The 27939-nt window shown below is 42.5% G+C and overlaps 1 protein-coding gene across 3 annotated transcripts in view; it reads left to right on the top strand.

Moving 5' to 3' along the window:
- The window catches only part of ELP3 (elongator acetyltransferase complex subunit 3), a 124842-nt gene that overhangs the window by 91990 nt on the left and 4913 nt on the right, over positions 1-27939 (top strand). The gene's annotated exons all lie outside the window — the stretch shown is intronic.

The following is a 27939-nucleotide window of genomic DNA, read 5'->3' on the forward strand; positions in this document are numbered from 1 at the left end:
CCCATCTCCTCATGGTCTCCCCTGTCTCATGTCCCCCATCTTCATGGTGCCCTCCTGAACCCCATCTCCTCATGGTCTCCCCTGTCTCATGTCCCCTATCTTCATGGTGCCCTCCTGTGCCCATCTCCTCATGGTCTCCCCTGTCTCATGTCCCCTATCTTCATGGTGCCCTCCTGAACCCCATCTCCTCATGGTCTCCTCTGTCTCATGTCCCCTATCTTCATGGTGCCCTCCTGTACCCCATCTCCTCATGGTCTCCCCTGTCTCCTCATGTCCCCTATCTTCATGGTGCCCTCCTATGCCCCATCTCCTCATGGTCTCCCCTGTCTCCTCATGTCCCCTATCTTCATGCTGCCCTCCTGTGCCCCATCTCCTCATGGTCTCCCCTGTCTCCTCATGTCCCCCATCTTCATGGTGCCCTCCCGTACCCCATCTCCTCATGGTCTCGTGCTTCATTGCCCAGTTACTCTGTCTGGGAAAATGAAATCAGATGAATGAATCTAAGAAAATCATAAGTTAATGTGGTAATTGCCAGTATTGTTCAGAAAATTAAAATAGAACCTTGTTGCTAATACAAGATGTTTCAAGACAGAGTTCCTTACTCCTTAAAAATTGTTTTCAATGACTTTGTTCCGGGGAACAGATTTCTTTCCCTTTTTGGAAGCATTCCCCTTAGCTTCACCTAGGACATCAGGTGATTGGGGGAGGTGGGCGTGACGAGATAAGTCTGGTATAAGTGGAATAGAAAATAGCATGACTACACCCGTTCACTCGTACTCTTCAGTGTCATACCCTTACAAAATTTGCTCTTCTCAATAAGCAGCTAACAAAGTGAAAGCCCTGATCAAGATTCAGGTTACTTTTCCCTCCAGCATTATTAAATGAACCTAAAAAAAAAAATCAGTAGTATGTTGCCAATCAATAAATCAATGCCTTGGCCCAGATTTTAATGATTACAGTTATGGAAATGTAATGACCCACGCTCACTTAATCGACTATTTAATCTGGCTGTGGTTTTTGGCATTTTCCAGACAGATTAATAAAGCATTTTTCAACACTGCTAGCTCCCTATATTTTTCTATGTTATCTTGACTATTTTTTATTGAAGCATAGGTGACTTACAATGCTGTGCTGGTTTCTGCTGTACAGCGAGATGACTCAGTTATATGCATACATAATTCTTTTTTTTTTGCATTTTTATTTTTATTTTTTTTTATTTTTACTTTATTTTACTTTATAATACTGTATTGGTTTTGCCATACATTGACATGGTTCCACCACGGGTGTACATGCGTTCCCAAACATGAACCCCCCTCCCACCTCCCTCCCCATAACATCTCTCTGGGTCATCACCGTGCACCAGCCCCAAGCATGCTGTATCCTGCGTCGGATATAGACTGGCGATTCGATTCTTACATGATAGTATACATGTTACAATGCCATTCTCCCAAATCATCCCACCCTCTCCCTCTCCCACAGAGTCCAAAAGTCTGTTATACACATCTGTGTCTTTTTTGCTGTCTTGCATACAGGGTCATCATTGCCATCTTTCTAAATTCCATATATATGTGTTAGTATACTGTATTGGTGTTTTTCTTTCTGGCTTACTTCACCAGTTTCATCCATCTCATCAGAACTGATTCAAATGAATTCTTTTTAACGGCTGAGTAATACTCCATTGTGTATATGTACCACCGCTTTCTTATCCATTCATCTGCTGATGGACATCTAGGTTGCTTCCATGTCCTGGCTATTATAAACAGTGCTGCGATGAACATTGGGGTACATGTGTCTCTTTCAATTCTGGTTTCCTCGGTGTGTATGCCCAGCAGTGGGATTGCTGGGTCATAAGGTAGTTCTATTTGCAATTTTTTAAGGAATCTCCACACTGTTCTCCAAAGTGGCTGTACTAGTTTGCATTCCCACCAACAATGTAGGAGGGTTCCCTTTTCTCCACACCCTCTCCAGCATTTATTGCTTGCAGATTTTTGGATCGCAGCATAATTCTTTTTTACATTCGTTTCCATTATGGCTTATCCCAGGGTATTGAACGTAGTTCCCTGTGCTACGCAGTAGGACCATCCTAACCGCAGCAGTTTACATCTGCCAGCCCCACACTCCCAGTCCATCCCTCTGCCTCCCGCCTTGGCAACCATGTCTGTTCTTTGGGTTTTTTCTGTTACCTTAAACCCTCTAAAGAGGTGGGAATTAAATGAAGCTCACCTGATTGGTTGCCAGTATTTGTAATTTAAAAAGGTTTACTTCTCAATTGTTCAGCTTGTGGTTGAAAGAGGTCCACCTTCCCTGGTACCAGGAAAGGGCCAGACTGACTCAGAGCTCATTATACATGTGCATCTGTGAATCACCTGAAATTTCAGCTGGCCTCTTTTGCCAGCGAACTATCAGTGTTTCCAGTAGTACAGTGCTTTCCAAGCCTTAATGTGTTTGTGAATCATCTGGAGATCTTGTTAAAGCGCAGATTGTGACTCGTTGGGTTTGGGTTGGAGCCTGAAGGCCTACGTGTCTAACCGGCTTGTAGTAAGACCATTCTGATTGTCTTCAGATCACACTTTGAGGAGCAAGGTTTTAGTATTCTCTTCCAAATGTAGTATTCTGTTTCAGATCAGTAAGGTAAAGGTATTCTCTGTGACCCTGGCAGCGCCTGCATTCCCAAAGTCTGATATGCAGCTGTGTGATTTTCTGGTATCTGTGGGAACCTGATGAATTTTAAAACTGAAGGGCATCTGTATTCTGTCACTTCTCTGCATTAGTTAATTTGCCTTCGTGCTATCTATCTCTTTTTTGAAATGTTATACGCAGAGAGGAGTGTCTGATTTGCCTGGGGACACATTCAGTTACCTGTAAGAACCCCACTGTTTTTTGAACAGTGTCTTACTAAGTGGAAATCAGCATCTGTGCTCTTTGTAGGTTATTATTCTAATCTAAATACTAGCTCAATTTCAGATCATCTGCTTGTTGAACTTTTAAAATAGCAAGAAGAGACTCGCTAAAAATAACAGGGAAGAACCTTTCCCATTACTAGCTGTCACAGGTAGACTACTGGTACAGGGCTTTCTCTTGGCCAGCAGGTTTTTACAGGAGCAGCCCTGGAAATGTGCTCTTGGTACTCAGGTGAGCGCTGTGGGAGGAAGTGGTACTTCCTGTCTCTGACCTATGAGCCCTCCCCAGTGCCCTGTACTGAAGAATCCAACTAGGGCCTTGGCTTTCTGTTTGACCCAAGATCTGATCCCCCTTCAGATGAAAACATTAAGAACATTTACTCTGTGTGTGATGCATTGTATTTCTCTAATTTAGTAATGTATTAGTGTTCTATTTGAGTTCCTGAATTAGACACCTGAGGTGTCCATTATTCAGAACTTCAAGAAGGACAGATTTAAAGTGTCCTTGTTGGTTTTTAATCATAATGTATTTCTTGGTTGGTTGTTTTCCTTCCCTTATTTGTTCAGTTGACTTTGGTCTTCCTGATTTAAGTACAATGCTGTGTGTGTGTGTGTGTGTGTTTTAATTGGTTTTTGTAAAGAGTCAGTTATTCTCCATAAGTTGATCCTTAGAATGAAAATCTTAGGATAGTGCTGGTGCTTCCGTGCTGCATTTATTCACAGTACTTCATTAGACGTGATGTGTAAGAAGAGACACTTGGGCAGGGGCGTTAAGATTCTGTTCCTGCACTGACAGCCGCTCTCCTTGTGATGATCTTGAATAATGTTGCTCGAATCTCCACGGACCTTTATTTCTTTACTGAAAATAAGTGTGTTAGGTTAACATTTGCCATTCTAACAGTCTAGAAATGTGCCCCTTAAATAGCTTCATCTCTTTTAGTTCTCAACAAGATCAATTGTGTTTTTACTGATTTCATATTAAGTAGATTCTTTTATGAAACCATACCAGGAGACCCTTTAATTTCATTAGTAATTAGTCTCATTCAGTCTGGGTATTTGATGATAGAAATGATGATAAAGTTTCCCGTAGGTCGCTAATCCTATCTGTGAAATGAAGTGGATGCCTGTCCACCTCAGTCCCATCTGCTGATACTTTGTGATCTGTGTCCTACCTTGCTTGTTTGTTTTTCTTTACCTGACCTTGTCCTTGATTTGTAAATCTATCCTTCCCCTGGTCTGTAGGCTTTTGTATAACTCATACACAGTGGTAGCCTAGATATTCTGTCCTGGCATAACTAGTAGCTTGAAGAAGGGAGAGACAGATCACTTATCATGCTGGTTACACTGATGCTAAGAGGCATGCGTTTATGTCGAATTCTTTTAATTAAATTCTGATTCACTATGATTCCCCTTTATCTTGCCAGCAGATTGTTTCTGTTACTTGGATTTATAACCCTCAATCCTGCCTCTGGACAATATGACTAACTACACCGTAGATCTGATTTCAAGCACTAGTCAGAAAGACTCCATATATTCTGTTTTTCCATATTAAAACACAAATTGTTTTTTATTTGTTGTCTCAGTATATTTTGTTTATAAAAGGTCCATGTTGTGTATTTCACAGCTGATTTATAAAAGATTAACTTGATAGCTACATGAGAAAATTGAAAACCCGTTTATCAACATCAAATGAAACACTGTCTGAGTGTCTTTTCTTTTTTATATATATATTTGGCTGTGCTGAGTCTTAATTGCAGCACACAGGATCTTTGATCTTCCTTGTGGCATGTGGGATCTTTTTTTTTTTTTTTTCCCTAAGTTGGGGTATGTAGCTGTGGAATGTGGGATCTAGTTCCCTGACCAGGTATCAAACATGAGCTCCCTACATTGGGAATGTGGCGTTTTAGCCCCACCAGGGAAGTCCATCAGAGTGACTTTTAAGTTTATTCATTCTGCCTGAGTAAATTGTCTTGGTAAACTGTGTGTTTTCAAATTAACCGTCAACTCTAACTGTTAAAGCAATAATGAATTTCTTAACACCAGAATCGCTACATGTCTGGAGTGTCTCCTGTGTGCAGGGGCCCAGGGCTGGGAGGGCAGATAGAGGAAGGAGGAGATGATGCCCTGCCTTTGAGGGATGTTCACGTGGACCAGAGCAGCTCATGCAGTCTTCACCCTGCAGCTTGTCTGTAACTGCAGAGGAAGACAGGTTTTTCCCTACTTAGACTATTTCTCAACTTAGGATTAGCTGCTTCAGCATGAGAAAATAATCTTTTTCTACATATAAAAATGGGTAAATCACTAGTATCAGAACAATCAGCTTATGAAATAATATGCAGGTAGGAAATAATAGTTAATTGCTGCTAAATACCCAAGCAATTAATTAGTCCCTATTAAGTCCAAGCACTGTAGTATCTTTCATCAGCTTGCTCTTGTTGCTTCTATCAACATCCAATTGTTTAAGATGAACAAATTGTATTTACTTAAAAGCCATGATGTTTATCTACCTAGATGATCAGCTTTCTCTCCTTTAAAAATGTTACGATGGAGCAGTTTTTTTCTGTTCCCCCTTATAGTGTCAAGTGCAGAGATTTATACTGTAGAACCTAACCATAACATTTGAAATGCCATCACTAATAATCACCATGGAAACTGGAGATCTCTGATGTCACACTGCCCGTACCATTTTTGAAAGGGCAAATATAACTGTCAATAGACACTATTTAAAAAGCCACTTAATACCCCCAGCAAAATGACCTTTTTTCCTTTAGGCAGTTTTGGCTAGGTTTCAGATCCAGTCGTGTTCCTGTTTCATTTTGCCAGGCTAATTGCTATGCATCATGACGGACAGCTATTCCCCAAGCTCCCCCCACTACCTTCGTCATAAGCAGTATCCTATTTGTGTTCTTTCAAGTGGAAAATTAACATGGCCATTGGCCAAGAATTGCACCAGGCTGACGGATCAAACAATGATGATGAGGAATGAGGAAAATATCAGATTGTTTGATGACAGAAATCACTGAAGTCAGAGATCAATAGCCATTTTGTTTCAGCCTATTAAAAAGGCAAAGAAGAGGGCAGGGGAGGCGAGTTTAAATATAGGATGAGCAAACTGAGTTTCTGTGGGGATACGATTATTCTAGATCATGGAGCTCAGAGACACATGACTCTAAAGGCATGTCTACAATCCCAACTAGTGAAAAACATCATTGTGCCTGAGACGTACAGCGTCTGATATGGCTTCCTGGAACTGAAATGAATGGTCTTGTACCCCAGAAACACTCATTAACAAAATAATATTTGGGCAAAAGGAACAATTATTTTGTTTCATTGGCCAGTGTTCCAGGCTGCACATATCTCCCTCAGTTGGAGGCAAAGGTAGTTTTGTGCTTTGCATTTTCATCTAGTTGAAAAAAGGGCACATTTGTGACTAGATCTGTCTGGTAATGGACTCATAATCATTACTAAAATGCCTGAAAAAGCTTTTCCTCATTTTGGCTCACCTATTTGCTAATGGACACAGGAAGCTTGCCAAAGGCAAACCGGTTTGGGCCATGTGTGTTAATATAGGACTTCTCAGGAAGGAAGGGAAAAGATAGTTTCATCTTTTCTAACTTCATAATAATTTATCCCTTTACAGTTTTTCATAAATTATTCGCTGTAAGTTGCTCAGTTGTGTCCAACATTTTGCAACCCCGTGGACTGTGGTCCACCAGGCTTCTCTGCCCATGGAATTCTCCAAGCAAGAATACTGGAGTGGATAGCCATTTCCTTCTCCAGGGGATCTTTCCAACCCAGGGATCAAACCAGGTCTTCTGCAATGCAGGCAGATCCTTTATCATTTGAGCCACCAGGGAAGTCCAAATGATTTCCTAATATTCCCTTAATGAAATGCACACCATTCAGTTCAGTTCAGTTGTGTCCGACTCTTTGCGACCCCATGAATCACAGCATGCCAGGCCTCCCTGTCCATCACCAACTCCTAGAGTTCACTCAAACTCATGTCCATTGAGTCGGTGATGCCATCCATCCATCTCATCCTCTGTTGTCCGCTTCTCCTCCTGCTCTGGTAGAGGAACAGAGTTAGAGCGTATGGTTCCTAAGAATATTCCTGAGCAGTCTGGGAGCTTTGATATAAAGGCTTGCTTTTTTGTTACATGCTTCACAGGCTTTTGTCTGCGGAAGGACACCTTCCTCAGAAGTCTCGCCTGGAATGGTCACCGTCTGCTGTCTGTCACAAAGGCCCTTTTATAGTTCGTTGCAGTCTTAACTCCTTATCACTGTAACATTTGTGTGCTTGGTACTGTTCTTTTCTCCGAGTGTTTGACATTGCTCTAACCTATTCAGTTTGATAAGGCTCTTCTCTTTGAGATCAATTAGAGGGAAGGATTTGGCAAATTCTTGCAGGTTGGGTGAGCAGATAACTAAATAATGCTGGAAAAGACTGATGCTGCCTCTTTTAGCGGCAGCCAAGATACTGATATTATGGAGCCTTTTAGCTGGGACGCTTCTGATTCCAACAGGACATTGTTGTTGTTTTCCAGTCAGTAAGTCATGTCCAACTCCATGTGACCGCACAGACTGCAGCACACCAGGCTCCTCTGTCCTCCAGGATATGTGCTCAAATTCTTGTCCGCTGAGTCTGTGGTACTATCTAACCACCTCACCCTCTTCTTTTTTGTTGTTCAGTCGCTAAGTCATGTCCAACTCTTTGCAACCCTGTGGACTGCAGCACAGCAGGCTTCCCTGACCTTTACCATCTCCCAGAGCTTGCTCAAACTCATGTCCATTGAGTCGGTGATGCCATCCAACCATCTTGCCCTCTGTTGTCCCCTTCTCCTCCTGCCCTCAGTCTTTCCCAACATCAGGTCTTCTCCAATGAGTTGGCTCTTCACATCCCGTAGCCAAAGTATTGGAGCTTCAGCTTTAGCACCAGGCCTTCCAATGAATATTCAGCATTGATTTCCTTTAGGATTGACTGGTTTGATCTCCTTGCAGTCCAGTGGACTCTTAAGAGTCTTCTCCAGCCCCACAGTTCGAAAGCATCAATTCTTCGGCACTCAGCCTTCTTTATGGTCCATCCATACATGACCACTGGAAAAACCATGGCTTTGACTATACAGACCTTTGTTGGCAAAGTGATATCTCTGCTTTTTAATAAACTATCTAGGTTTGTCATAGCTTTTCTTCCAAGGAGGAAGCGTCTTCTAATTTCGTGGTTACAGCAACTGTCCACAGTGATTTTGGAGCCCAAGAAAATGAAATCTGACACTATTTCCACATCTATTTACCATGAAGTGATGGGACTGGATGCCATGGTCTTCATTTTTTGAATGTTGAGTTTTAAGCCAGCTTTTTCACCCTCCTCTTTTACCTTCATTAAGAGGCTCTTTAGTTCCTCTTCACTTTCTAACTATTGCTTCTTGTCCTGTATACAGGTTTCTCAGGAGGTGGGTAAGGTGGTCTGATATTCCCTTCTCTTTAAGAATATTCCACAGTTTGTTGTGATTCACAAAAACTTTAATGTAGTCAATGAAAAAGTAGTGTTTTTTTTGGAATTCACTTGCTTTTTCTATGATCCAGCAGATATTGGCAATTTTATCTCTGTTTCCTCTGCCTTTTCTAAATCCAGGTTTAACATCTAGAAGTTCTCGGTTCATATACTGATAAAGGCTAGCTTGAAGGATTTTGAGCATAATCTTGCTAGCATATGAAATGATTGCGATTGTATGGTAATTTGAACATTCTTCAGCATTGCCTTTCTTTGGGATTGGAGTGAAGACTGACCTTTTCCAGTCCTGTGGCCACTGCTGAGTTTTCCAAAGTTGCTGGCATATTGAGTGCAGCACTTTCACAGCATCATATTTTAAGATTTGAAATAGCTCAACTGGAATTCCATCCTCTCCACTAGCTTTGTTGGTAGGAATGCTTTCTAAGGCCCACTTGACTTCACACTCCAGGTTGGCTCTAGGTGAGTGACCACACCATCATGGTTATCTGGGTCATTAAGACCTATTTTGTACAGTTCTTCTGTGTATTCTTGCCATCTCTTCTTAATATCTCCTGCTTTTGTTAGGCTCATATTGTTTCTTTCCTTTATTGTGCCCATCTTTGCATGCAATGTTCCCTTGGTATCTCTAATTTTCTTGAAGAGATCTCTAGTCTTTCCCATTCTGTTGTTTTCCTCTATTTCTTTGCATTGTTCACTTTAGAAAGCTCTCTTATCCCTCCTTGCTAGTCTCTGGAACTCTGCATTCAACTCAGTATATCTTTCCCTTTCTCCTTTGCCTTGTGCTTCTCTTCTTTTCTCAGCTATTTGTAAAGCCTCCTCAGGTGACCACTTTGCCTTCTTACGTTTCTTTCTTGGAATAGTTTTAGTTACTGCCCCCTATACAACGTTATGAACCTCTGTCCCTAGTTCTTCAGGTACTCTATCATATCTAATCTCTTGAATCTATTTGTCACTTCCACTGTATAATCATAAGGGATTTAATTTAGGTCATACCTGAATGGCCTAGTGGTTTTCCCTACTTCAATTTAAGTCTATATTTTGCAATAAGGAGTTCATGATCTGAGCCACAGTTCCTGGTCTTGACTCTGCTGACTGTATAGAGCTTCCCCATCTTTGGCTGCAAAAAATATTATCAATCTGATTTCAGTGTTAACCATCTGGTGATGTCCACATATAGTCATTTCTTGTGTTGTTGGAAGAAGGTGTTTGCTATGACCAGTGCGTTCTCTTGGCAAAACTCTATTAGCCTTTGCCCTGCTTCATTCTGTACTCTAAGACCAAACTTGCCTGTTACTCCAGGTATCTCTTGACTTCCTACTTTTGCATCCAGCCCCTTATGATGAAAAGGACATCTTTCTTTGGTGTTAGTTCTAGAAGGTCTTGCAGATCTTCATAGCATCTTTCATCTTCTTCGGCATTAGTGGTTGGGGCGTAGACTTGGATTATTGTGATACTGAATGATTTGCCTTGGAAATGAACCATTTTGGACTGTTTTATTGCTTATGAGGGCTACTCCATTTCTTCTAAGGGAAGTAGATATAATGGTCATCTGAATTAAATTCTCCCATTCCCATCCATTTTAGTTCACTGAGTCCTAAAGTGTCAACGTAAACTCCAATTTACCTTGATTCATATACCTACCATCCCAGATTCCCATGCAGTATTGTTCTTTACAGCATCGGACTTTACTTCCATCAGCAGACACATCCAGAACTGGGCATCATTTCCACTTTGCCTCAGCCTCTTCACTCTTTCTCGAGCTACCTCCCTGCTCTTCCCCAGTAACATATTGGACACCTACCAACCTAGGGGGAGCTTATCTGTCAGTGTCGTAGTTCTTTGCGTTTTCATACTGTTCCTGGGGTTCTCAAGGCAAGAGCATTGAAGTGGTTTGCCATTCCCTTCTCCAGTGGACCACGTTTTGTCAGGGACAGACGTGCAGGGACATGCCCTTTGGCCACTCCACGTAGGTGGAGGATATGCCTGGTGCCCTAGTTGTCCCACTGCTGGTCTTCGTTGAGCGTGTAAACCTTCACTGGCCTTTGGGTGTCAGTCAGCATGTGGCCCAAAGTCAAGGCACACGAGCCTGGCTTAAACTGTTGTCTCAGAACAATGGCTCACGTTTTTAAGACATTAGGTGATGGACTTAGATTTTAGCTTGTGGCCACAGGATAATGCTTGCTTATGCACCTCACTACCTCCCGAAGCATCCACTTGCTCAGTGTGTCCCTTTGGTAAAGGAATCACTGATGTTTGGTACACCAGTCAGAAGCCCCAGATTTATACCCCGTGTGGTCTGTTAGCTCTTACTGCAAATCCTAATAATTAGTAGTTGTCATTTATTACAGAGGAACATATCATCCCAACACTTAGTGGCTTAGAACAACCGTTTTATTTGTTCAGTGATCCTGTGGGTCAGAAACTCAGCAGGGCATAGGGAAGATGGCTTGTCTCTGATCCACGATGTCAGGGCCTCAGCTGCAGTGCCTTAAACGGTTGGCAGCTCCCGGGGTGACGCATCTGGAGTCTCTTCTAGGCGGCAGCGAGTGTGGTCGGCTGAGACTGTCAGCGTGAGCACCTTGGTTCTTCTCCACACGCTTGAGCTTCTCCTGGCATGAAGGCTGGCCTCTCAGAGGCTTATAAGTTGTAGAACATCTTATGTGCGTTATTTATGGCTGTGTAATTTTTTTAAAAACCACAGATGTTAGTCACTGAAAACAGCAGTTATTTCACAGTCTTCATAGGTCAGGAATCTAGAAGGAATCTAGCTGGGTGCCTCTGGCCCAGAGCATCTCATAAAGCTGCAGTTAGGGTGTCAGCCAGGGCTGTAATTTCAGAGATTCAGCCAGGGTTGAAGGGTCCACTTCCAAGTTCACTGTGTGGTCTTTGGCAGACTTCAGTTCCTCACCGGCTGCTGGTCTCAGGGCCAGTGTTCCTCCCTAGGGCCACCGTCTCTAAGGCTGCTCATCACATGGCCACCTGCTTCCCCCAGCAGAGTGATCACAGAGACAGAGCCCCTTTGAGATGGAAGCCCTAGTCTTAACAACCTGGTCTCAGAAGAGATCCAGTGCGTCCACCCCACCTTCAAAGAGAAGAGGGTCATTTTATTTTTTTATTACCTATTTATGTATTGGCTGCGCTGGGTCTCCATTGCCGCACCGGTTTGTCTACTTGAGGTGAGCTGGGGGCCACTCTGTAGTGGTTGTGTTCAGGCCTCTCATCGCGGTTGCTCCTCTTATTGTGGAGCATGAGCTCTCAGTGTGCAGGCTTCAGAAGTTGCAGCATGTGGGATCTCCCCGGATCAGGGATCAAACCTGTGTCTCCTGCATTGGCAGGCAGATTCTTTACCACTGAGCCACCAGGGAAGTCCTGAGGGTCACTTTACCTGCCACGATGTGGCTTCTGCCCCATTCTGTTGGTTAAGGAAGTCATTGGGCCAGCCCAGATTTAAAGGGAAAAGAAAAAACAATTCCACTTCTCAAAAAGACAGGATCTGGTAGTGGCTGTCTTTGGATACTAAGTGATAAAACACATTTTTATTAACTTGTGATTAATAGGCATCCAGTCCCTTTCCACAGGAAACTTCATTTAGCCTTCTCCCAGGATGGACTCTCTTTGGGCATACCTGGACTCAAAGGTTCTAGTCCTAATCCTGATATCCAGGTTTTCACACAGCCATCGAGGCGGCACAGTTACACCTAACTTGGTCCTAAGCAGAATCTGCCAGGCGGGCCCCACAGGCCACACCTGCAGCTGGCCTTCGTCTGCCATCTCCTCCGTGAGGATGTTCCTGTTTCCCCGTACAGGCCTGTCTAAAGATCTGTGATGTTGACCTTTCATGTCTTCCTCCTAGGTTATGGAATATAAAAGACCAGTTTTAGACCAAGGGTGCCTGCTTTGAGATTGGATCCTAATCCACATTCCTTCTTCCCCATAAAAAACTGAAGATAGTTAACGTACCTTAAAGTCTCCTCTCCCCCCGCTTTACTTGGGGAAATTGTATATATACTAACATAAAATTTGCTGTTACAACCATTTTAAAGTGTAGGGTTCAGTGGCATTAGTTACATTCATGGTGTTGGGCAACCATCACCCCTATTTTCAAAACGTTTTCATCACTCCAGGCAGAAATGCCATACTTACTAAGCAGCAATTTCCAATTCCCCCATCTCCCAAGCCCCTGGTAAGTTCCGATCTACTTTCTGTCTCTATGAAATGGAATCATACAACATATGTCCTTTCGTGTCTGGCTTATTTTACTTAGCATAATGTCTTCAAGGTTCAGCCGTGCTATACACGCACACGCACACACACACGCACACACACACGCACACGCACTTTGGGGCTCTCGCCATCTTTTGGCTCTTGTCAGTGATGTTGCTATCACATTGATGTATGAATATCTGTTGAGTCTCTGCTTTCCGTTCCTTTGCGTCTGTATCCAGAAATGAGGTTGCTGAGCTACTGGTGCTTCTGTTTAACTTTCTGAGCAATCACCCCATTGCTTCCTCCTGCTGCTGCATATCATTTGATTTTCCCATCCACAGTGCACAAGGGTTGTATTTTCTCCACATCCTTCTCTGTACTTATCTTCGTTTCTATAACCACCCTAACGAGTGTGAAGTGGCTTTGACTTATGTTTCCTTAATGACTAAACTGACATTGAACGTCTTTTCATGTGCTTTCTTTATGTGGACCTTTTTTTAAAAAGAGTCTGTTCAAGTCCCTTGCTCATTTTGTATTAGGGTCATTGTCTTTTTGTCGATGAGCTGTAAGAATTTTTAATATTTGCTGGCTACTAGACTCTAAAATGATCTGTGATTTACAAATATTTTCTCCTATAGATATTCATAAAGATAGTGGTCTGCAGTTTTCTTTGTCGGGTTTGCCTGGCTTCGATATCATGGTTTTGTTAGCCTCACAGAAGGAGTTAGGAAGTGTCCCTCCTCATTTTTTTGGGTTTGTTTGGGAAGGATTGGTGTTAATTGTTGGTGTTAACACACTAGGCTATCAAGTGTGTTGGTGTACATACATATTCTTATTCTTACCATACTCTCATAATTCTTTTTCTTGCTGTAAAATCAGTAGTAATGTTTCCTCTGTCATTTCTAATTTTAGCAATTTGAGTCTTTCTTTTTCCTTTGTACTTTCTTCCCCATACTTTGTATGATTTCAGTCTTTTGAAATTTATTAGTACTTGTTTTATGGTCTGATAACATGATCTGACTTGAAAAATGTTCCATATCCTCCATGGAAAATGTCTGTTCTGCTGTTGCTGGGTGATGTGTTCTGCTAGGTCTCATTGGTTTTAAGTGGTGTTCCAGTCCTCCATGACTGAAAATGTGTGCTGAAGACTCCCACTCTTATTGCAGAACTAAGTTTCCTTTCAGGTCTGTCCATTTTTGCTTCAGATACTTTGGGGCTCTGTTGTTAGGTGTGTATATATAATTTTTAAACCTTGATGAGCTGAACTTTTTTTTATCAATTTGTGACTATAGCCTGGCGGACCATAGTCTATGGTGTTGCAAAGAGTCGGACACGACTTAAGCAACTTAGCATGACTTACGTCCCTTAGCATAATGTCCTCAAGGTTCATCTGTGTGGTTGAAAATGGTATATAGGTAGCTCTCCTCTTTTCTTAAGACTGAAATATATTTCAGTGTGTGATTTTTTTTTTTTAACCCATTACCCATTGACAGACACTTAAGTCATTTCCATATCTTGGCTATTTGAATAATGCTACCAATAAATATGGGTGTGCCTATGTCTCCCTGTTTTTATTTCTTTGGGGTAAATACCCAAGTATGGAGTTTGATGGATAATCTGGTAATTCTAAATTTGGGAGGAACCTCCTTGTGGTTTTCCATAGTGGCTGTACCAACTTCCACTTCAGTAGTGGTATATATACAACACTCCTCTTTTGTTGGTATTCTTACCAGCACATGCTATCTTTTGTTGTCTTGATGGTGGTCATGCGGCTTTGACTTGCATTTCCATGATGGTTGGTGGTGTTGACCACCTTTTCGTTTACTTATTGACCTTTTGGATGTCATCCTTGGGAAAAAAGGATGTTTCTTTAGTAGTTCTGCCCATTTTTAAAATCAGAATGTTCAGCTTATGTGAGTTTTGATATATTTTGGTTAAGAATCCTTTATCCAATATATGGTTTGCAGACACTTCCGTTCTGTAGGTTGCCTTTTCATTTTGCCAGTTATTTCTTCTGCAGTACAGAGGGTTTTTAGTTTGATGCAGTCCCACATGTTGGCGTTTGCTTTAGTTGTCTGTGAACCTTTAGTTCTTTGCCCGTGGTTCCCCTGTCTCCTTGAAGGTAATTAATAGTCAACTTTGCCTAGTAATTCCAGTGTCTAAGATACCTCACGCATAGTTTCTGTCAGCTTCTCTTTTTCTTGTGAATAGGCCTTCCTTTCCTGTCTTTGGTAGTGAAAAAGTGCAAGTTGCTCAGTCGTGTCCAACTCTTTGGGACCCCATGGACTATACAGTCCATGGAATTCTCCAGGCCGCAATACTGGAGTGGGTAGCCTTTCCCTTCTCCAGCGGATCTTTCCAACCCAGGGACCGAACCCAGGTCTCCTGCATTGCAGACGGATTCTTTACCAGCTAAACCACAAGGGAAGTCTTTGGTATGCTTTGCAATTTTCTATTTAGAACCACACACACTCAAGAATAATAAAAGTCAGATTCTCTCCTTCCTCAGGGATTGCCCTTGAGGGCTGAGTCATCCATTTGTATTTTTTCCAAACTGTTTTTGCAAATTCGGTATTCTTTGTTGCATGTGGTCACTGAGATTTCTGTTTCATTATCTCTGCAGTGGGCCTGTCACCTGATAGGGATTTCCTTAAAATGTCTGGACCTTAAAAAGATGGGTAGTGGATTTGTACCAGTACCTACTGTAAGATCTTCAAATCTTAAATCGATACTGTTACTGTCCACTCACCCCAGCTGGCCACTGGAGGGTGGTAGGTGCTTCTCTCTGCTTCCCTCCTACCAAATTCAGCAGCTTCTCGCTTCATCAGGCACTCCCCTGGTTGCTCTGAGTACCTTATCAGGTTCTGGTGTCCCCAGATAGTTGGCTTTAAGTGTTTTTCCAGCTACTGGTTATTTCAGTAGAGGGACTAAATTATAGAATTTTCTACTCTATCGTTTTCCTTCTTAAAATCTACCTTTAAAAAAAAAAAAGACTATAAATAGAAAGGATCCTTCTTCCTATCTGGTCTTTAACTTCCTACCTGGTCTTTAACATGGCAGTCTTTAACTTCTGCAGAAACACACTGATGATCTGGGGCATAAACAAAGTAGTCGGAAGGTCTGTGACCTAGCAGACTTTCTGTGCTGGTGGGAACAGAGCCACTGACTTTTGAATTGGATGATTGTAGGCCCTCCTGTGAAGTCATCAGACTCCCTGTGAAGAATAAACCCAAGAGCTATGGGATAACCCTTCAGCATCACCCTATTTTAAGTTACCACAGTAGCTTCTATTTAGTCTCTACACCTGCTTTATAAGTTCCCTGGTTTTATTCTTTCTTCATTTTCACTTTGTGGTCTTGGTATAGTCATTTCAAAACAGACAGGGGAACATTTAGGTTGCTGGGTAACTGATTGAATCTCCTCTCCTAGGATACTCTCTGATGGAGAATAAATGTGCTGTTAATGACTTGTGATAACCAACTGCTTTGAAGAGCTAAGATTATATAGGGGTAACCTACTAAGAGTTTCTTTTTAACAGAACAGGAAAAAAAATTATCTTTGAAAGATGCAGGGTCATTGAGTTAATTGGCTCCTTTTCAGCCAAAAGAAAAATGTTTTCAAGCAAAAAAGAAAAGGTTCAAAAGAAAAAGCTTTCCCCAACTATGATATCAGTGTGTATTGTTGAAGAGCGAAATATAACCATCCTGCTAAGAGATCAATGAGATGTAATAAAATCTCATTTCAGTAGCAAATAAATGAAACTAATGAATGCATTTTCCTTGCATTAATGGTGCTAGTCATATATCAAGCACTTGATAAATGGTTGATTAATTGAACCCAAAAGCAATTAAAAGTTTTTTGAGTTTGTTTTTATTTCACTGATTTTTTTTTTCAGATTAAGTGATCATGAATCATTATCTCAATCTTTTGTATATAATCAGGAAAATCAGAAATTTGAGTATCAAAGGATAGATTCAGCATATTTTCTCACTTTTTTCAACTTTGGCTCTAGGAATAAATATGATGTGGGCTCAATTTTAATTCAGTAAAACACAAAACTAGCTGTGAAACACAGCCCCATGTAGTAAAAAGACAAGGTAGTAAAGAACAGAAGTAGTGTCAAAGAGCAGGAAAGAACTTCCAGGTTTCTAATTAATTTTCTTATTCAAACGTGAAAATATCTACATTATTCAGTTCAGTCGCTCAGTCATTTCCAACCCTTTTTGACCCCGTGGACTGCAGCACACCAGGCTTTCCTGTCCATCACCAACTCCCAGAGCTTACTCAAGCTCATGTCCATCGACTCGGTGATGTCATCCAACCATCTCATTCTCTGTTGTTCCCTTCTCCTGCCTTCAGTCTTTCCCAGCATCAGGGTTTTTTCCAATGAGTCAGTTCTTCACATCAGGTAGCCAAAATATTGGATTTTCAGCTTCAGCATCAGTCCTTCCAATGAATATTAAGGGCCGATTTCCTTTAGAATTGACTGGTTTGATCTCCTTGCAGTCCAAGGGACTCTCAAGAGTCTTCTCCAACACCACAGTTCAAAAGCATCAATTCTTTGGTGCTCAGCTTTCTTTATGGTCCAACTCTCACATCCATACATGACCATTGGAAAAACCATAGCTTTGACTAGACAGATATTTGTTGGCCAAGTAATGTCTCTGCTTTTTAATATGCTGTCTAGGTTGGTCATAGCCTTTCTTCCAAGGAGCAAGCATCTTTTAATTTCATGGCTGCAGTCACCATCTGCAGTGATTTTGGAGGCCCAAAAAATAAAGTCTGTCACTGTTTCCATTGTTTCCCCATCTATTTGCCATGAAGTGATGGAACCAGATGCCATGATCTTAGTTTTCTGAATGTTGAGCTTTAACCCAACTTTTTCACTCTTCTCTTTCACTTTCATCAAGAGGCTCTTTAGTCCTTCTTAGCTTTCTGCCATAAGAGTGGTGTCATCTGCATATCTGAAGTTATTGATATTTCTCCTGGCAGTCTTGATTCCAGCTTGAGCTTCATCCAGCCCAGCATTTCGCATGATGTACTCTGCATATAAGTTAAATAAGCAGGATGACAATATATAGCCTTTACATACTCCTTTCCCGATTTGGAACCAGTCTGTTGTTCCATGTACAGCTTATAACTGTTGCTTGTTGACCTGCATACAGATTTCTCAGGAGGCAGGTCAGGTGGTCTGGTACTACCATTGCTTTAAGAATTTTTCACAGTTTGTTGTGATCTACACAGTCGAAGGCTTTGGCATAGTCAATGAAGCAGATGTTTTTCTGGAGCTCTCTTGCTTTTTTGATGATCAGCAGATGTTTGCAATTTGATCTCTGGTTTCTCTGCCCTTTCTAAATCCAGCTTGAACATCTGGAAGTTCACGGTTCATGTATTGCTGAAGCCTGGCTTGGAGAATTTTGAGCATTACTTTACTAGCGTGTGAGATGAGTACAATTGTGCGGTAGTTTGAGCGTTCTTTGATATTGCCTTTCTTTGGGATTGGAATGAAAACTGACCTTTTCCAGTCCTGTGGCCATTGCTGAGTTTTCCAAAGTTGCTGGCATGTTGAGTGCAGCATTTTCACAGCATCATCTTTTAGGATTTGGAATAGCTCAGCTGGAATTCCATCACCTCCACTGGTTTACTCATACTCATATTCTGCAAAGAATAGAATCAGTCTGATTTCAGTATTGACGATCTGGTGATGGCCATGTGTAGAGTATTCTCTGTGTTATTGGAAGAAGGTGTTTGCTATGACCAGTGTATTCTCTTGGCAAAACTCTGTTAGCCTTTGTCATACTTCATTTTGTACTCCAAAGCCTAATTTGCCTATTACTGCAGGTATCTCTTGACTTCCTACTGTTGCATTCCAGTCCCCTATAATGAAAAGGACATCTTTTTGGGTGTTAGTTCTAGAAGGTCTTGTAAGTCTTCATAAGCTGTTCAACTTCAGCTTCTTCAGCATTACTGGTTGGGGCATAGACTTGGATTACTGTGGTATTGAATGGTTTGCCTTGGAGACAGAGATCATTCTGTCATTTTTGAGATTGTACCCAAGTACTGCATTTTGGACTCCTTTTGCTATAAAGTCTCCTCCATTTCTTCTAAGGGATTCTTGCCCACAGTAGTAGATATAATGGTCATCTGAGTTAAATTCACCCATTCCAGTCCATTTTAGTTCACTGATTCCAAAAATATCGATGTTCACTCTTGCCATCTCCTGTTTGACCACTTCCAATTTACCTTGATTCATGGACCTAACATTCCAGGTTCCTCTTCAGTATTTCCTTCATGGCATTAGACTGTCCTTCCATCACCAGTACATCCACAACTGGGTGTTATTTTTGCTTTGGCTCCATCTCTTTATTCTTTCTGGAGTTATTTTTCCACTGTTCTTCAGTAGCATATTGGGCACCTACCGTTATTATTAGGCCAGAGTTTTTCTTGCCTTGAAGAAGTCCAGGAGATAAAACCCAGTATATACTCAAAAGAGAAAGAAATTGTTTAATTGGTCAGACATTTATTAAGTCACATTACAAATTTCATGTTCTTTCTATGTCCAGCTGGAATCTCTAACCCAAGTTTCCCCATTTCCATATGCATGAAAGATTGATTTATTTCCCCATTTAAATAAACATTCATGTAGGTCAAATAATTTAATCTTACCTCTCTTTTTCATTTTTAAAAGTTGACAGTAAGCTGTAATAAGTAGACAGCAAAGTTCATTAAGTGCTAAAAAATGAATTGTTTAACCAGTCCTCATTTAGGTCAAGAACAGAACCAACATCCAATACCCTTGTTAACCCCACCCAGTCTTAGTCCCTCTCTCTCCCCTTGCTTTCCTCCTTCCCTCAGGAGCCTCTTTTTTCCTATTTTCTTGGATGTTGCTTTATATTCTGCTCCCTAATTATGAATCATTTATATATATAGTTTTGTGTTTAATTTTAGATAAGTGAGATCATTTTGGTGCATTTTTGTTCTGGTTATTTTGGTGTAACATTGTGAGATTGGGTCACATGGTATGTGGCAATGTCATTCATTTTCACTGATAGGCAGGATTCCATTATACAAATATCTCACAATTTACCTGTCTTACTCTTGCTGGATATATGGTTAGCTTCCAGTTCGGGTGGCCCATAAACACACATCTATTTGGAATATATACCCAGGAATGGCATTGTTGGATTTCAGGGAATATATATGTTCAACTGTAAGAGTCTCTAAAGTAGTTTTCCAAAGTGCTAACATTTTTTACTCGTATTAGAATGTCAGTTGTTCAATATGATGTGTTTATAGTGGTGTTTCTTCATAGTTTTAATTTACATTCCCTGATGACTAATGAAGTTGACTACCTTTTCATAAGCTTATTGGCTATTCAGATGTTCTTTTTTCTGAAGTGTCTGTGTATGAGATATATTTTTTTCAAAAATCTACAGGATATTGTTATTACTACTGTTATAATTACTGTTAGGTACAGTCACTATTCATTTAGATTTACTAGTGTATTTACCACTTTCTTTGTTCTTTAGTCCTTGCTGCATCTATCTAAGGGGAGTTTATTCCCCTTCACTGATATATAGGATTCCATGATGTAGATATGTCACAATTTACTTGTGTTACTGCTGATGAGTATTTATTTGGGTAATTTGCCAATATTGTTTTCTTTGTACCTGGAGAATTTATTCTAGTAAAGTTCTGTTAGTAGCAAATTATTCTAATTGTATGAAATATTGTATTCTGGTTATTCTCGAAGTAAGTTTCAGTGAGTCTAGCATAGGGCTTGGATTTTCTTTCAGTTCCTTGAAGCTGTCTTTCCACTATTTCCTGCAGTCAGATGTCTGTCTTTGAGGATCTTCTCTGGCTGCTTTTATGATTATTTTTTTTTTAAGTATCTTTATTTTTAGATTGTCTTTATTTTCTCTAGTTTTCCTATGATTCTAGATGTGCATTTCGTCTTCTTGGGATGGCTTAGGTTTCATTGAGTTTCTTTAATTGGTGGTTGACTTTTTAAGTTCCAAGTAATTTTCGCTCTCTGATTCTGTCCCATTGTCCCCCCCCCCCCCACATCCTGGGGCTCCAGCTAAACACGTTAGACCTGCTCATTGTACCCACTGTGTCTCACGTCCTGGGCCCCACCCATTTCTCTATTTCTCCATGCTTTGTTGTTGAAGTTTCTTCTGACTTAGTGACTGCGCAACCACAGTCCAAAGTCAAGTCTTGTCGGACTCTTGCAGCCTCGTGGACTGTAGCCCACCAGGCTCCTCTGTCCAGGGGATGTTCTAGGCAAGAATCCTGGAGCGGGGTGCCATTTCATTCTCCAGGGGATCTTCCACTTTACTGATTAGGTCTAACCTGCCATTAAACTCGTCCATTGATGCCTTAGTTCTTAATTCTCTGATTTCTGGTATCTTTTTCAACTCTGTTACATCATGTTTTATAGTTTCTTGTATTGTTTAAACATTAACTCCAGCATCCATCTCCATGTATGTAGTAAGCAGAACTTTCCTACAGTCTGTGTCAGATAATTTCAAATGCAGAGTCTCTGCAGCTCTTTTCTTTTGTTGTCTTGTCTTGGTGTGTACCTACCTCACTGTTTATTATTTGCTGAGCATCTTATGAGAGAATTTGCTTTCAGGAATACTTCAAGACCTTGATGATGGGTGCTCCTCACCTTCCTTGTACCATAGAGACAGCTGTTCATAGAGGAAAGAGAGATAACAGGGTATTGCAGCTGATGCCTCTGGTAGCCATGTGCCTCATCCCATTCTTCTTGCCTCCAGCCAGCCTTTGTGGATCCAGCTGCCCTCTCTGGGTTGGCATTACCACTGAGGCAGAAAAGGCTCTACCCCCTTCTCAGAGCTCACATATTCTCCCTATTTTCTGCCTGATCATCAGTAGCTGTTGGGTATTTTTCTAGTGGAAGCATTTTTAGTTTTGTGGACATTTTTTAATTGTCTGCAGCTAAAAAGTTGGTCCTAGCCATTTAGTCTGCCACAAGCCTGAAGTCACCTTTTCTATAAGCTTAAATACTCTTAGGGCTTCCCAGGCGGTGTCAGTGGTTAAAAAAAAACCCACCTGCCAGTGCAAGAAAATGTTAGAGATGTAGGTTCATTCCCTAGGTTGGGAAGATTGCCTGGAGAATCCTGTGGACAGAGGAGCCTGGCGGGCTACAGTCCGTGGGTGTCTCAAAGAGTTGGACACGACTGAAGCGATTCAGCACACACTTCTGCCTGGTCTCCTCATCCTGTAGCGTCTAGTTTCCATCAGTGTTCCATCTTTGTTGCTTTTCTCCCCCAAATCTCTATATCATGTGTCTCTTCATTTCAAAAAGGGTGACGACATTTATCAAAATTATTTAAACGGTACACCCTTCCCAGTAGCTCTCACGTGTGTAAGAGCCACGTCTGTTAACACAGGCAGGCAGTACAAAACTGTGTTAGCAGAACCATGTATGTAATTATTCTGTTTTTCACTGAGCCCTTGTTAGTGAAATGGAAATAAACCACTATATGAAACAAACATGGTGACCTTATCAAACAGAGGACAGCGAGAAACTGGACACAGAGAAGCTAAGGTGATTGCGACAAGTCAGCTGTCCTTTCTCTGCTGGAATAAAAACGAATGTGCCGTTGTTATCAGGGCTGATGAGATATTCACAGCCGAGAGCAGGGGAAGCGGGCTCGGCATCACCCGCAACACAGGCGCCGGGGCTCCTTGGGAGCACGCTGCTCGCCATGGAGTCAAGCTGGCTCTGAGTTATGGCTCCCAGGTGTGTGACCTGGAGGTAGGGCGCTTTCTGCACCTCTCGTGCCTCCCGGGATAGCAACCTCAGTCTCGCTGGTGTGTGCTGAGCATCTAGCGTGCGAGCCTGGCGTGGATGTGAGGGCTCCAAACAGAGTGGCCTCCTCTAGCTTCATACTCTACAGCCACTCAGCTCTACAGTTGTTGCTGCTTTTATTTTGCGATGGAGTTAGTCAGAATTGTGATTGTGTAACTGATTGTGATTCTGACAAGCAGGGTTGAGGCTCATTTCCTGCTTCTGACTTATTTTCTCTTTTAAAGGAAAAATGTGTTTATTTTCATCTTCTATACTTTGGTATTGGATTTACCCCTTAGAGAGAAAGGGCTGTAGTAACATGGAGAAGCAGAGTGTTGAAGCCTAATCAGGTATCACCTTGACTAGTTGACTTCTTTTGCCTGCTGTCTCTATTTATGTAAAAATAGAATGCATTTTTTTTCTAATACATATCAGTAGAATTTAAGGGCTTACCTGGTGGTGCTAGTGGTAAAGAGTCTGCCTGCCGATGCAGGAAACTCGGGTTCAGTCCCTGGGTCGGGAAGATCCCCTGGAGAAGGGAATGGCAACCTACTCCAGTATTCTGGCCTGGAGAATCCCATGGACCGAGGCCCGAGAAGCCTGGCCGGCTATAGCCTCTGGGGTCAGAGAGAGTCAGACACGACTAAGCACACACAGCACAGAATTTGAGTAAACAGTGAGGTTTGTTCCACTTTCATCTTTGATTTCACCTTTTTAAGGTTGTGTGATTCCCTCCCTCCCCCTTTATTAAACAGCACTGATCAGCTCACAGTTAAGCTGCTCTGTGGCCGGTGGCTGAGGCAGTTGGCCTGTACATTTGGGGTAACTTCCTTTCTTTCATCAACACTTAGAGTAGCTGAAACTGTGTTAAGCTAAAATGGTACACACGTTTCAAAGAAAGGGAGAGGTGATGTGGAAACAGAGGCGTTTTTGTCCACCTTGAGGGGCTGGAGGCTCGAAGGCATCTGGTGTCATTTCCTTCTCCACGAGATCCTCCCAACTCAGGGATCAAGCCTATGTCTCCTGCATCGGCAAGCGGATTATTTACCACTGCACCACCTGGGAAGCCCACGCAGCCCCAGGCTGAGGGTTTAATCAAAGCAAAGGACACTGCTGGCTCTGGGTGGGATGAGAGGAGCAGAGGGCGGTCGGGTCAGTACTTGGTGGGGAAGCTGTTTCTGCGTTGTGGCCTCTGGGCTTATTGCTCCAAGGCTGACTGCCAAGAGCACCCAGCTCCCAGTAAACCTGGGGGAAATGCCTCCAGTTCGTGGGCTGCCCCCTCCTCCCTGTCCTGGAGGCTCTGCTGCCAGCCGTGGGTTCTGTCAACCAGGCTCCCTGAGGTCAGCTGCACAGAGGTCACCCCTGCTCACCCGCCAGCCCAGGGACTGGCAGAGCCGCACGCAGGCCACCGGGTAGAGAACTCGCTTGCTTTGGAGACAGCCCGTTGCCTGTCTGTCCTCAAGGGCAGAAGCCTGTGAGACAGCTGCTCACGTCAGTCCAGGAGCTCGGCTGACGTCAGCTGTGAGATGTAATTGCTTTTTCTTGGCCGTCTCACAAGAGGAAAGTTACTGTGACGAGGAGCCTTACTAACCAAGGAGAGCAGAAGGGGCAGAGCATGGCCTCCACCCACCGCAGTGATGGTGCGTTTTCCCTTCTAAGCTGGCTGAGAATGCTAATACTTTTGCCAGCCTGTTCTGCAGAGGGTAGAAACAGAGGAAAATCTCTCTTTCAAGAAACAGGAGGCACAGAGAGATACAAATGGGGAATATTTTTGTTTGAGTAAGAGGTGAGAGTCCAGGCTGGCTAAAGATGAAACTTCTTTCCCCAAAATACTGACAGCTTCCCTGGTGGGCCGGAAGTAGACTTCCCATCTCAGTGCTGCTGATGTTACTGAAAACAAGGATCGGAGATTGAAAAATGTGCTGCTGCTGCTAAGTCGCTGCATGTCCGACTCTGCGACTCTATAGACAGCAGCCTACCAGGCTCCTCCATCCATGGGATTTTCCAGGCAAGAATACTGGCGTGGGTTGCCACTGCCTCCTCTGTGAAAATGTGCCTTTCCTTCAAAAAGATACATAGCAAGCAAAGCCTGAATGTCTCTCCTCCCTCAAGTTAGTAATAGTTTCCAGGCGTCTTCTGTATGAGGGCAGAAGTTGGGAACTGGGGAGTCTGTACTCAGTGGGACTTTTGTTGTTGTTGTTACACTGGGTCTCAGTTACAGCAAAGGCTTCTCTCTAGTTGTTGCATGCAGGCTTAGTTGCACCATGGCATGTGGGATCTTAGTTCCCTGACCAGGGATCCAGCCCACATCCCCTGCACTGGAAGATGGATTCTCAGCCACTAGACCCCAGGGGAGTCCCCCGTGGGACTCTTAACTGAGGAGTGCTGAGTTGTACCCCAGTAAAGCTGTTCGTTAACCAGCACACTTGGAGTGTGCCAGATCATGGAACTTTGTGGTTGTCCAGGGATTGTTGAACCCTTGCTGCATGTAAGGAGCAGCTTCTCTCTCACCTCTGCAGCTATTTATGGTGGACAGATGTAGGCGGGGGCATGCCTGGGGAAGTAAAGCTCTCTGACAAGCTGCACATCCTCAGCCTGGACTGTAGCCCGCCAGGCTCCTCTGTCCCGGGGATTCTTCAGGCATGAATACAGGAGTGGATTGCCATGCCCTCCTCCAGGGGATCTTCCCGACTCAGGGCTCGAACCTGCACCTCTTACGTCTCCTGCATTGGCAGGCACATTCTTCACCACCAGTGCCACGTGGGAAGCCCTCAGTCTGGTTATAACTGGTAAAGAGGATGGTAAAGATCACCGTCGTCTTTATTTGAAAGAGGAGATTTAAACTTGATTCCATCTGCTGATGGTAGGTTGCTTCCATGTCCTGGCTATTATAAACAGTGCTGCGATGAACACTGGGGTACACGTGTCCCTTTGAGTTCTGGTTTCCTCGGTGTGTATGCCCAGCAGTGGGATTGCTGGGTCATAAGGCAGTTCTCTTTCCAGTTTTTTAAGGAATCTCCACACCATAGTTCTCCATAGTGGCTGTACTAGTTTGCATTCCCAACAACAGTGTAAGAGGGTTCCCTTTTCTCCACACCCTCTCCAGCATTTATTGCTTGTAGACTTTTGGATCGCAGCCATTTGACTGGTGTGAAATGGTACCTCATTGTGGTTTTGATTTGCATTTCTCTGATAATCAGTGATGTTGAGCATCTTTTCATGTGTTTGTTACCAATACAGTATTGTAAAAGTAAAATAAAGTAAAATTAAAAAGTAAATAGAAAAACTTGATTCCAGTGACTGAGCTGAGCAGAATCAAAAGGAAACATTAAACCTGTCTTGTGACTTCATGTAGGTAGGAAGCTAGAAGCACAGAAGTCTGATGGGTGAGCTGATCATTGTTGAAGCTGGGTGCTGGGCATTTGAGGTTCAGTCTAATGTCACCTCTACTTTTGTTGTTTGAAATTCTCCATAATAGATTGTTTTAAGCCCATGGGAAATGACATCTGTTTTGTAAAATTAGAAGTATAAAAAGCCAACCTCACACCAGTCAGAACAGCTATCATTAAAAAGTCTACAAATGATGAATGCTGGAGAGGATGTGGAGAAAAGGGAACCCTCCTACTCTGCTGGTGCAGCCACTCTGGAGAACAGTATGGCAGTTCCTTAAAAAACTAAAAATAGAGTTACCATATGATCCTTCAGTCCCACTCCTGGGTGTATATCTAGAGAAAACTAACTTGAAAGATACATGAGGCCCAATATTCACTGTAGCACTATAGCCAAGACATAGAAGCAACCTAAATGTCTGTTGACAGATGAATGTATGGGGAGTGTGTGTGACTGTATACAAATACACATTCACTCACATACATACAATAGAATATTAGCCATAAAAAATAGTGAAATTTTGCCTTTCGCAGCAACATGGATGGACCTATATAGATGATCGTACTAAGTGAAATCAGAAAGATACCTCTTATATGTGAAATTTTTAAAAAATGATACAAATGAACTTATTTACAAAACAGAAATAGACTCACAGAGAAAACAAATGTGTGGTTACTAAGGGGGGAAGGGATAAAGTAGGAATATGGGATTAACAGATACACACTACTATATTTAAAAGAGATATCCAACAAGGACCTACTGTACCACGCAGGGAACTGTACTCAACATCTTATATGTGTGTATTTGTAACTGAATCACTTCACTGGATACTTGAGACTAACACAATACTACAAATTAACTGCAATTTTCTAAAAAATCCAGTGATATATCTGAAAATTTTAGGGGATGTTTTTATTAGCTAGCAATAATTGTATAAATCAGGGAGCTACTGTTTAATAGACGCAGACTTTCAGTTTTACTGCTGTAGACTGGATGGTGGTGAGGGTTGAACAACAGTAGGAAGCTCCTTAATGCCGGTAAACTGTACAGTAAAAAATGGTTAAAATGATGTTTGTCTTATGTGTTATTACAGTGCCCCAAAGTACCAAACAAAATGGCTTACCCCAAACAGAAAACATTTTTCACAACAGCTTCCTAGGTAAGCAGCTTTAAGATTGGCTACTTCATGATTCAACAGCATCAAAAAGGACCCAGGTTGTCTTCAGCTGCCCACTCTGCCAGCCTCCACCCACCTGCTTCGTCCTTAGCCAACTCCCTCGTAAGCTACCTGCCCCAGCCAGAAATTTCTTTCTAACAGACTCGCAGATACAGAGAACACACTGGTGGTCACCACTGGGGAGAGGCAGAGTAGGGGTAGGGAACTAGGAGGCACAAAGCACCACGTATGGAATGAATGAGCTACAGGGGTATATTGTATACCACAGGGCGTATGGCCAACGTTTTACCATAGCTTTAAATGGAGTACGGTTTAAGAATTTTGAGTCACTGTGTTGTACGTGTGCAACTAGTATTATGAATCAACTATACTTCAGTTAAGAAAAAAGGAAAATGAATTTCTTTCCAAAAGAACATACATGAAAAGAGACCATCTAAGAGCAAGAAAGGCTTCCAGAACCATCACATATCACTCAGCATCCCCACTCGAATGTCTTAACAGCCATTTCACCTGCAGCACAGCCAAAGCCAAGCTCCTGGTGTCCTCCCCACTGCTCCTCCCAGCATCTTCCAATCTCACTAACTGGCAATCCATTCTTTCTCCAGATCTATCCTTATTCAGCCAAAAACCTCAGAGTCCTCTTAGGCCCCTCTCTTCACATCCTTCAGCAGATTCTTCTAGCTCTCCCTTTTAAGTATTTCAAGGTTCCGCCACTCTTCAGCACTATGATTCATCTTTGAGCCACCTCCATCTCTCACCTGGATTGTTGCGATAGCTTCTTAACTGGTCTCCCTGTTTCTGCCCTTGGTTGTGTGTATATGTGCTTAGTTGCTCAGTTCAGTTGCTCAGTCTTGTCCAACTCTCTGCGACCCCATGGGCTGTATGTAGCCCACCAGCCTCCCCTGTCCATGGGATTTCCCAGGGAAGAATACTGGAG

Source organism: Ovis aries, chromosome 2, assembly GCF_016772045.2.
Source record: "Ovis aries strain OAR_USU_Benz2616 breed Rambouillet chromosome 2, ARS-UI_Ramb_v3.0, whole genome shotgun sequence".
In the NCBI taxonomy this organism is placed as follows: domain Eukaryota; kingdom Metazoa; phylum Chordata; class Mammalia; order Artiodactyla; family Bovidae; genus Ovis; species Ovis aries.